This window comes from Drosophila bipectinata, chromosome XL (genome assembly GCF_030179905.1).
Source record: "Drosophila bipectinata strain 14024-0381.07 chromosome XL, DbipHiC1v2, whole genome shotgun sequence".
Taxonomy (NCBI): Eukaryota; Metazoa; Arthropoda; class Insecta; order Diptera; family Drosophilidae; genus Drosophila; species Drosophila bipectinata.
Genome location: NC_091734.1, coordinates 1,561,423 through 1,574,149, shown reverse-complemented (window position 1 = coordinate 1,574,149; position 12,727 = coordinate 1,561,423).

Genomic DNA, 12,727 nt, shown 5'->3' with positions numbered 1-12,727 from the left:
TGCCAATTTTCATCCGATTCTCAATCGGAATGTCTTTTAATCAATGTTTTTGCATTCTACGTCGATCTGCATCCAAACATTCTACAGTGACTTTGACTTCGAATTTTTCTTATTTTTTCGATGGATTCCCTGCAAAATGGTAGATATTCATATCTGAACTACTCCTAAGACTATATCTTTGCCAATTTTCATCCGATTCTCAATCGGAATGTGTTTTAATCAATGTTTTTGCATTCTACGTCGAGCTGCATCCAAACATTCTACAGTGACTTTGACTTCGAATTTTTCATATTTTTCCGTTAGGTTCCCTGAAAAATGCAGGATATTCATATCTGGACTACTCCTATGACTATATCTTTGCCAATTTTCATCCGATTCTCAATCGGAGTGTCTTTTAATCAATGTTTTTGCATTCTACGTCGATCTGCATCCAAACATTCTACAGTGACTTTGACTTCGAATTTTTCATATTTTTCCGATGGATTCCCTGCAAAATGGTAGATATTCATATCTGAACTACTCCTAAGACTATATCTTTGCCAATTTTCATCCGATTCTCAATCGGAATGTGTTTTAATCAATGTTTTTGCATTCTACGTCGATCTGCATCCAAACATTCTACAGTGACTTTGACTTCGAATTTTTCATATTTTTCCGATAGGTTCCCTGCAAAATGCAGGATTTTCATATCTGGACTACTCCTAAGACTATATTTTTGCCAATTTCCATCCGATTCTCAATCGGAATGTCTTTTAATCAATGTTTTTGCATTCTACATCGATTTGCATCCGAACATTCTACAGTGACTTTGACTTCGAATTTTTCATATTTTTCCGATAGGTTCCCTGCAAAATGGTAGATATTCATATCTGGACTACTCCTATGACTATATCTTTGCCAATTTTCATCCGAGTCTCAATCGGAATGTCTTTTAATCAATGTTTTTGCATTCTACGTCGATCTGCATCCAAACATTCTACAGTGACTTTGACTTCGAATTTTTCATATTTTTCCGATGGATTCCCTGCGAAATGGTAGATATTCATATCTGGACTACTCCTAAGACTATATCTTTGCCAATTTTCATCCGATTCTCAATCGGAATGTCTTTTAATCAATGTTTTTGCATTCTACGTCGATCTGCATCCAAACATTCTACAGTGACTTTGACTTCGAATTTTTCTTATTTTTTCGATGGATTCCCTGCAAAATGGTAGATATTCATATCTGAACTACTCCTAAGACTATATCTTTGCCAATTTTCATCCGATTCTCAATCGGAATGTCTTTTAATCAATGTTTTTGCATTCTACGTCGATCTGCATCCAAACATTCTACAGTGACTTTGACTTCGAATTTTTCATATTTTTCCGATAGGTTCCCTGCAAAATGGTAGATATTCATATCTGGACTACTCCTAAGACTATATCTTTGCCAATTTTCATCCGAATCTCAATCGGAATGTCTTTTAATCAATGTTTTTGCATTCTACATCGATTTGCATCCAAACATTCTACAGTGACTTTGACTTCGAATTTTTCATATTTTTCCGATGGATTCCCTGCGAAATGGTAAATATTCATATCTGGACTACTCCTAAGACTATATCTTTGCCAATTTTCATCTGATTCTCAATCGGAATGTCTTTTAATCAATGTTTTTGCATTCTACGTCGAGCTGCATCCAAACATTCTACAGTGACTTTGACTTCGAATTTTTCATATTTTTCCGATAGGTTCCCTGCAAAATGCAGGATTTTCATATCTGGACTACTCCTAAGACTATATTTTTGCCAATTTCCATCCGATTCTCCATCGGAATGTCTTTTAATCAATGTTTTTGCATTCTACATCGATTTGCATCCGAACATTCTACAGTGACTTTGACTTCGAATTTTTCATATTTTTCCGATAGGTTCCCTGCAAAATGGTAGATATTCATATCTGGACTACTCCTATGACTATATCTTTGCCAATTTTCATCCGAGTCTCAATCGGAATGTCTTTTAATCAATGTTTTTGCATTCTACGTCGATCTGCATCCAAACATTCTACAGTGACTTTGACTTCGAATTTTTCATATTTTTCCGATAGGTTCCCTGCAAAATGGTAGATATTCATATCTGGACTACTCCTAAGACTATATCTTTGCCAATTTTCATCCGAATCTCAATCGGAATGTCTTTTAATCAATGTTTTTGCATTCTACATCGATTTGCATCCAAACATTCTACAGTGACTTTGACTTCGAATTTTTCATATTTTTCCGATGGATTCCCTGCAAAATGGTAGATATTCATATCTGGACTACTCCTAAGACTATATTTTTGCCAATTTCCATCCGATTCTCCATCGGAATGTCTTTTAATCAATGTTTTTGCATTCTACATCGATTTGCATCCGAACATTCTACAGTGACTTTGACTTCGAATTTTTCATATTTTTCCGATAGGTTCCCTGCAAAATGGTAGATATTCATATCTGGACTACTCCTATGACTATATCTTTGCCAATTTTCATCCGATTCTCAATCGGAATGTCTTTTAATCAATGTTTTTGCATTCTACGTCGATCTGCATCCAAATATTCTACAGTGACTTTGACTTCGAATTTTTCATATTTTTCCGATGGATTCCCTGCGAAATGGTAGATATTCATATCTGGACTACTCCTAAGACTATATCTTTGCCAATTTTCATCCGATTCTCAATCGGAATGTCTTTTAATCAATGTTTTTGCATTCTACGTCGATCTGCATCCAAACATTCTACAGTGACTTTGACTTCGAATTTTTCATATTTTTCCGATGGATTCCCTGCAAAATGGTAGATATTCATATCTGGACTACTCCTTAGACTATATCTTTGCCAATTTTCCTCTGATTCTCAATCGGAATGTCTTTTAATCAATGTTTTTGCATTCTACGTCGATCTGCATCCAAACATTCTACAGTGACTTTGACTTCGAATTTTTCATATTTTTCCGATGGATTCCCTGCAAAATGGTAGATATTCATATCTGGACTACTCCTAAGACTATATCTTTGCCAATTTTCATCCGATTCTCAATCGGAATGTCTTTTAATCAATGTTTTTGCATTCTACGTCGATCTGCATCCAAACATTCTACAGTGACTTTGACTTCGAATTTTTCATATTTTTCCGATGGATTCCCTGCAAAATGGTAGATATTCATATCTGGACTACTCCTTAGACTATATCTTTGCCAATTTTCCTCTGATTCTCAATCGGAATGTCTTTTAATCAATGTTTTTGCATTCTACGTCGATCTGCATCCAAATATTCTACAGTGACTTTGACTTCGAATTTTTCATATTTTTCCGATGGATTCCCTGCGAAATGGTAGATATTCATATCTGGACTACTCCTAAGACTATATCTTTGCCAATTTTCATCCGATTCTCAATCGGAATGTCTTTTAATCAATGTTTTTGCATTCTACGTCGATCTGCATCCAAACATTCTACAGTGACTTTGACTTCGAATTTTTCATATTTTTCCGATGGATTCCCTGCAAAATGGTAGATATTCATATCTGGACTACTCCTTAGACTATATCTTTGCCAATTTTCCTCTGATTCTCAATCGGAATGTCTTTTAATCAATGTTTTTGCATTCTACGTCGATCTGCATCCAAACATTCTACAGTGACTTTGACTTCGAATTTTTCATATTTTTCCGATGGATTCCCTGCAAAATGGTAGATATTCATATCTGGACTACTCCTAAGACTATATCTTTGCCAATTTTCATCCGATTCTCAATCGGAATGTCTTTTAATCAATGTTTTTGCATTCTACGTCGATCTGCATCCAAACATTCTACAGTGACTTTGACTTCGAATTTTTCATATTTTTCCGATGGATTCCCTGCAAAATGGTAGATATTCATATCTGGACTACTCCTTAGACTATATCTTTGCCAATTTTCCTCTGATTCTCAATCGGAATGTCTTTTAATCAATGTTTTTGCATTCTACGTCGATCTGCATCCAAACATTCTACAGTGACTTTGACTTCGAATTTTTCATATTTTTCCGATGGATTCCCTGCAAAATGGTAGATATTCATATCTGAACTACTCCTAAGACTATATCTTTGCCAATTTTCATCCGATTCTCAATCGGAATGTGTTTTAATCAATGTTTTTGCATTCTACGTCGAGCTGCATCCAAACATTCTACAGTGACTTTGACTTCGAATTTTTCATATTTTTCCGTTAGGTTCCCTGAAAAATGCAGGATATTCATATCTGGACTACTCCTATGACTATATCTTTGCCAATTTTCATCCGATTCTCAATCGGAGTGTCTTTTAATCAATGTTTTTGCATTCTACGTCGATCTGCATCCAAACATTCTACAGTGACTTTGACTTCGAATTTTTCATATTTTTCCGATGGATTCCCTGCAAAATGGTAGATATTCATATCTGAACTACTCCTAAGACTATATCTTTGCCAATTTTCATCCGATTCTCAATCGGAATGTGTTTTAATCAATGTTTTTGCATTCTACGTCGATCTGCATCCAAACATTCTACAGTGACTTTGACTTCGAATTTTTCATATTTTTCCGATAGGTTCCCTGCAAAATGCAGGATTTTCATATCTGGACTACTCCTAAGACTATATTTTTTCCAATTTCCATCCGATTCTCAATCGGAATGTCTTTTAATCAATGTTTTTGCATTCTACATCGATTTGCATCCGAACATTCTACAGTGACTTTGACTTCGAATTTTTCATATTTTTCCGATAGGTTCCCTGAAAAATGGTAGATATTCATATCTGGACTACTCCTATGACTATATCTTTGCCAATTTTCATCCGAGTCTCAATCGGAATGTCTTTTAATCAATGTTTTTGCATTCTACGTCGATCTGCATCCAAACATTCTACAGTGACTTTGACTTCGAATTTTTCATATTTTTCCGATGGATTCCCTGCGAAATGGTAGATATTCATATCTGGACTACTCCTAAGACTATATCTTTGCCAATTTTCATCCGATTCTCAATCGGAATGTCTTTTAATCAATGTTTTTGCATTCTACGTCGATCTGCATCCAAACATTCTACAGTGACTTTGACTTCGAATTTTTCTTATTTTTTCGATGGATTCCCTGCAAAATGGTAGATATTCATATCTGAACTACTCCTAAGACTATATCTTTGCCAATTTTCATCCGATTCTCAATCGGAATGTCTTTTAATCAATGTTTTTGCATTCTACGTCGATCTGCATCCAAACATTCTACAGTGACTTTGACTTCGAATTTTTCATATTTTTCCGATAGGTTCCCTGCAAAATGGTAGATATTCATATCTGGACTACTCCTAAGACTATATCTTTGCCAATTTTCATCCGAATCTCAATCGGAATGTCTTTTAATCAATGTTTTTGCATTCTACATCGATTTGCATCCAAACATTCTACAGTGACTTTGACTTCGAATTTTTCATATTTTTCCGATGGATTCCCTGCGAAATGGTAAATATTCATATCTGGACTACTCCTAAGACTATATCTTTGCCAATTTTCATCTGATTCTCAATCGGAATGTCTTTTAATCAATGTTTTTGCATTCTACGTCGAGCTGCATCCAAACATTCTACAGTGACTTTGACTTCGAATTTTTCATATTTTTCCGATAGGTTCCCTGCAAAATGCAGGATTTTCATATCTGGACTACTCCTAAGACTATATTTTTGCCAATTTCCATCCGATTCTCCATCGGAATGTCTTTTAATCAATGTTTTTGCATTCTACATCGATTTGCATCCGAACATTCTACAGTGACTTTGACTTCGAATTTTTCATATTTTTCCGATAGGTTCCCTGCAAAATGGTAGATATTCATATCTGGACTACTCCTAAGACTATATTTTTGCCAATTTCCATCCGATTCTCCATCGGAATGTCTTTTAATCAATGTTTTTGCATTCTACATCGATTTGCATCCGAACATTCTACAGTGACTTTGACTTCGAATTTTTCATATTTTTCCGATAGGTTCCCTGCAAAATGGTAGATATTCATATCTGGACTACTCCTATGACTATATCTTTGCCAATTTTCATCCGATTCTCAATCGGAATGTCTTTTAATCAATGTTTTTGCATTCTACGTCGATCTGCATCCAAATATTCTACAGTGACTTTGACTTCGAATTTTTCATATTTTTCCGATGGATTCCCTGCGAAATGGTAGATATTCATATCTGGACTACTCCTAAGACTATATCTTTGCCAATTTTCATCCGATTCTCAATCGGAATGTCTTTTAATCAATGTTTTTGCATTCTACGTCGATCTGCATCCAAACATTCTACAGTGACTTTGACTTCGAATTTTTCATATTTTTCCGATGGATTCCCTGCAAAATGGTAGATATTCATATCTGGACTACTCCTAAGACTATATTTTTGCCAATTTCCATCCGATTCTCAATCGGAATGTCTTTTAATCAATGTTTTTGCATTCTACATCGATTTGCATCCGAACATTCTACAGTGACTTTGACTTCGAATTTTTCATATTTTTCCGATGGATTCCCTGCAAAATGGTAGATATTCATATCTGGACTACTCCTTAGACTATATCTTTGCCAATTTTCCTCTGATTCTCAATCGGAATGTCTTTTAATCAATGTTTTTGCATTCTACGTCGATCTGCATCCAAACATTCTACAGTGACTTTGACTTCGAATTTTTCATATTTTTCCGATGGATTCCCTGCAAAATGCAGGATTTTCATATCTGGACTACTCCTAAGACTATATTTTTGCCAATTTCCATCCGATTCTCAATCGGAATGTCTTTTAATCAATGTTTTTGCATTCTACATCGATTTGCATCCGAACATTCTACAGTGACTTTGACTTCGAATTTTTCATATTTTTCCGATAGGTTCCCTGCAAAATGGTAGATATTCATATCTGGACTACTCCTATGACTATATCTTTGCCAATTTTCATCCGAGTCTCAATCGGAATGTCTTTTAATCAATGTTTTTGCATTCTACGTCGATCTGCATCCAAACATTCTACAGTGACTTTGACTTCGAATTTTTCATATTTTTCCGATGGATTCCCTGCGAAATGGTAGATATTCATATCTGGACTACTCCTAAGACTATATCTTTGCCAATTTTCATCCGATTCTCAATCGGAATGTCTTTTAATCAATGTTTTTGCATTCTACGTCGATCTGCATCCAAACATTCTACAGTGACTTTGACTTCGAATTTTTCTTATTTTTTCGATGGATTCCCTGCAAAATGGTAGATATTCATATCTGAACTACTCCTAAGACTATATCTTTGCCAATTTTCATCCGATTCTCAATCGGAATGTCTTTTAATCAATGTTTTTGCATTCTACGTCGATCTGCATCCAAACATTCTACAGTGACTTTGACTTCGAATTTTTCATATTTTTCCGATAGGTTCCCTGCAAAATGGTAGATATTCATATCTGGACTACTCCTAAGACTATATCTTTGCCAATTTTCATCCGAATCTCAATCGGAATGTCTTTTAATCAATGTTTTTGCATTCTACATCGATTTGCATCCAAACATTCTACAGTGACTTTGACTTCGAATTTTTCATATTTTTCCGATGGATTCCCTGCGAAATGGTAAATATTCATATCTGGACTACTCCTAAGACTATATCTTTGCCAATTTTCATCTGATTCTCAATCGGAATGTCTTTTAATCAATGTTTTTGCATTCTACGTCGAGCTGCATCCAAACATTCTACAGTGACTTTGACTTCGAATTTTTCATATTTTTCCGATAGGTTCCCTGCAAAATGCAGGATTTTCATATCTGGACTACTCCTAAGACTATATTTTTGCCAATTTCCATCCGATTCTCCATCGGAATGTCTTTTAATCAATGTTTTTGCATTCTACATCGATTTGCATCCGAACATTCTACAGTGACTTTGACTTCGAATTTTTCATATTTTTCCGATAGGTTCCCTGCAAAATGGTAGATATTCATATCTGGACTACTCCTATGACTATATCTTTGCCAATTTTCATCCGAGTCTCAATCGGAATGTCTTTTAATCAATGTTTTTGCATTCTACGTCGATCTGCATCCAAACATTCTACAGTGACTTTGACTTCGAATTTTTCATATTTTTCCGATAGGTTCCCTGCAAAATGGTAGATATTCATATCTGGACTACTCCTAAGACTATATCTTTGCCAATTTTCATCCGAATCTCAATCGGAATGTCTTTTAATCAATGTTTTTGCATTCTACATCGATTTGCATCCAAACATTCTACAGTGACTTTGACTTCGAATTTTTCATATTTTTCCGATGGATTCCCTGCAAAATGGTAGATATTCATATCTGGACTACTCCTAAGACTATATTTTTGCCAATTTCCATCCGATTCTCCATCGGAATGTCTTTTAATCAATGTTTTTGCATTCTACATCGATTTGCATCCGAACATTCTACAGTGACTTTGACTTCGAATTTTTCATATTTTTCCGATAGGTTCCCTGCAAAATGGTAGATATTCATATCTGGACTACTCCTATGACTATATCTTTGCCAATTTTCATCCGATTCTCAATCGGAATGTCTTTTAATCAATGTTTTTGCATTCTACGTCGATCTGCATCCAAATATTCTACAGTGACTTTGACTTCGAATTTTTCATATTTTTCCGATGGATTCCCTGCGAAATGGTAGATATTCATATCTGGACTACTCCTAAGACTATATCTTTGCCAATTTTCATCCGATTCTCAATCGGAATGTCTTTTAATCAATGTTTTTGCATTCTACGTCGATCTGCATCCAAACATTCTACAGTGACTTTGACTTCGAATTTTTCATATTTTTCCGATGGATTCCCTGCAAAATGGTAGATATTCATATCTGGACTACTCCTAAGACTATATTTTTGTCAATTTCCATCCGATTCTCAATCGGAATGTCTTTTAATCAATGTTTTTGCATTCTACATCGATTTGCATCCGAACATTCTACAGTGACTTTGACTTCGAATTTTTCATATTTTTCCGATGGATTCCCTGCAAAATGGTAGATATTCATATCTGGACTACTCCTTAGACTATATCTTTGCCAATTTTCCTCTGATTCTCAATCGGAATGTCTTTTAATCAATGTTTTTGCATTCTACGTCGATCTGCATCCAAACATTCTACAGTGACTTTGACTTCGAATTTTTCATATTTTTCCGATGGATTCCCTGCAAAATGGTAGATATTCATATCTGGACTACTCCTAAGACTATATCTTTGCCAATTTTCATCCGATTCTCAATCGGAATGTCTTTTAATCAATGTTTTTGCATTCTACGTCGATCTGCATCCAAACATTCTACAGTGACTTTGACTTCGAATTTTTCATATTTTTCCGATGGATTCCCTGCAAAATGGTAGATATTCATATCTGGACTACTCCTTAGACTATATCTTTGCCAATTTTCCTCTGATTCTCAATCGGAATGTCTTTTAATCAATGTTTTTGCATTCTACGTCGATCTGCATCCAAACATTCTACAGTGACTTTGACTTCGAATTTTTCATATTTTTCCGATGGATTCCCTGCAAAATGGTAGATATTCATATCTGAACTACTCCTAAGACTATATCTTTGCCAATTTTCATCCGATTCTCAATCGGAATGTGTTTTAATCAATGTTTTTGCATTCTACGTCGAGCTGCATCCAAACATTCTACAGTGACTTTGACTTCGAATTTTTCATATTTTTCCGTTAGGTTCCCTGAAAAATGCAGGATATTCATATCTGGACTACTCCTATGACTATATCTTTGCCAATTTTCATCCGATTCTCAATCGGAGTGTCTTTTAATCAATGTTTTTGCATTCTACGTCGATCTGCATCCAAACATTCTACAGTGACTTTGACTTCGAATTTTTCATATTTTTCCGATGGATTCCCTGCAAAATGGTAGATATTCATATCTGAACTACTCCTAAGACTATATCTTTGCCAATTTTCATCCGATTCTCAATCGGAATGTGTTTTAATCAATGTTTTTGCATTCTACGTCGATCTGCATCCAAACATTCTACAGTGACTTTGACTTCGAATTTTTCATATTTTTCCGATAGGTTCCCTGCAAAATGCAGGATTTTCATATCTGGACTACTCCTAAGACTATATTTTTTCCAATTTCCATCCGATTCTCAATCGGAATGTCTTTTAATCAATGTTTTTGCATTCTACGTCGATCTGCATCCAAACATTCTACAGTGACTTTGACTTCGAATTTTTCATATTTTTCCGATGGATTCCCTGCGAAATGGTAGATATTCATATCTGGACTACTCCTAAGACTATATCTTTGCCAATTTTCATCCGATTCTCAATCGGAATGTCTTTTAATCAATGTTTTTGCATTCTACGTCGATCTGCATCCAAACATTCTACAGTGACTTTGACTTCGAATTTTTCTTATTTTTTCGATGGATTCCCTGCAAAATGGTAGATATTCATATCTGAACTACTCCTAAGACTATATCTTTGCCAATTTTCATCCGATTCTCAATCGGAATGTCTTTTAATCAATGTTTTTGCATTCTACGTCGATCTGCATCCAAACATTCTACAGTGACTTTGACTTCGAATTTTTCATATTTTTCCGATAGGTTCCCTGCAAAATGGTAGATATTCATATCTGGACTACTCCTAAGACTATATCTTTGCCAATTTTCATCCGAATCTCAATCGGAATGTCTTTTAATCAATGTTTTTGCATTCTACATCGATTTGCATCCAAACATTCTACAGTGACTTTGACTTCGAATTTTTCATATTTTTCCGATGGATTCCCTGCGAAATGGTAGATATTCATATCTGGACTACTCCTAAGACTATATCTTTGCCAATTTTCATCCGATTCTCAATCGGAATGTCTTTTAATCAATGTTTTTGCATTCTACGTCGATCTGCATCCAAACATTCTACAGTGACTTTGACTTCGAATTTTTCATATTTTTCCGATAGGTTCCCTGCAAAATGCAGGATTTTCATATCTGGACTACTCCTAAGACTATATTTTTGCCAATTTCCATCCGATTCTCCATCGGAATGTCTTTTAATCAATGTTTTTGCATTCTACATCGATTTGCATCCGAACATTCTACAGTGACTTTGACTTCGAATTTTTCATATTTTTCCGATAGGTTCCCTGCAAAATGGTAGATATTCATATCTGGACTACTCCTATGACTATATCTTTGCCAATTTTCATCCGAGTCTCAATCGGAATGTCTTTTAATCAATGTTTTTGCATTCTACGTCGATCTGCATCCAAACATTCTACAGTGACTTTGACTTCGAATTTTTCATATTTTTCCGATAGGTTCCCTGCAAAATGGTAGATATTCATATCTGGACTACTCCTAAGACTATATCTTTGCCAATTTTCATCCGAATCTCAATCGGAATGTCTTTTAATCAATGTTTTTGCATTCTACATCGATTTGCATCCAAACATTCTACAGTGACTTTGACTTCGAATTTTTCATATTTTTCCGATGGATTCCCTGCAAAATGGTAGATATTCATATCTGGACTACTCCTAAGACTATATTTTTGCCAATTTCCATCCGATTCTCCATCGGAATGTCTTTTAATCAATGTTTTTGCATTCTACATCGATTTGCATCCGAACATTCTACAGTGACTTTGACTTCGAATTTTTCATATTTTTCCGATAGGTTCCCTGCAAAATGGTAGATATTCATATCTGGACTACTCCTATGACTATATCTTTGCCAATTTTCATCCGATTCTCAATCGGAATGTCTTTTAATCAATGTTTTTGCATTCTACGTCGATCTGCATCCAAATATTCTACAGTGACTTTGACTTCGAATTTTTCATATTTTTCCGATGGATTCCCTGCGAAATGGTAGATATTCATATCTGGACTACTCCTAAGACTATATCTTTGCCAATTTTCATCCGATTCTCAATCGGAATGTCTTTTAATCAATGTTTTTGCATTCTACGTCGATCTGCATCCAAACATTCTACAGTGACTTTGACTTCGAATTTTTCATATTTTTCCGATGGATTCCCTGCAAAATGGTAGATATTCATATCTGGACTACTCCTAAGACTATATTTTTGCCAATTTCCATCCGATTCTCAATCGGAATGTCTTTTAATCAATGTTTTTGCATTCTACATCGATTTGCATCCGAACATTCTACAGTGACTTTGACTTCGAATTTTTCATATTTTTCCGATGGATTCCCTGCAAAATGGTAGATATTCATATCTGGACTACTCCTTAGACTATATCTTTGCCAATTTTCCTCTGATTCTCAATCGGAATGTCTTTTAATCAATGTTTTTGCATTCTACGTCGATCTGCATCCAAACATTCTACAGTGACTTTGACTTCGAATTTTTCATATTTTTCCGATGGATTCCCTGCAAAATGGTAGATATTCATATCTGGACTACTCCTTAGACTATATCTTTGCCAATTTTCCTCTGATTCTCAATCGGAATGTCTTTTAATCAATGTTTTTGCATTCTACGTCGATCTGCATCCAAACATTCTACAGTGACTTTGACTTCGAATTTTTCATATTTTTCCGATGGATTCCCTGCAAAATGGTAGATATTCATATCTGGACTACTCCTATGACTATATCTTTGCCAATTTTCATCCGAT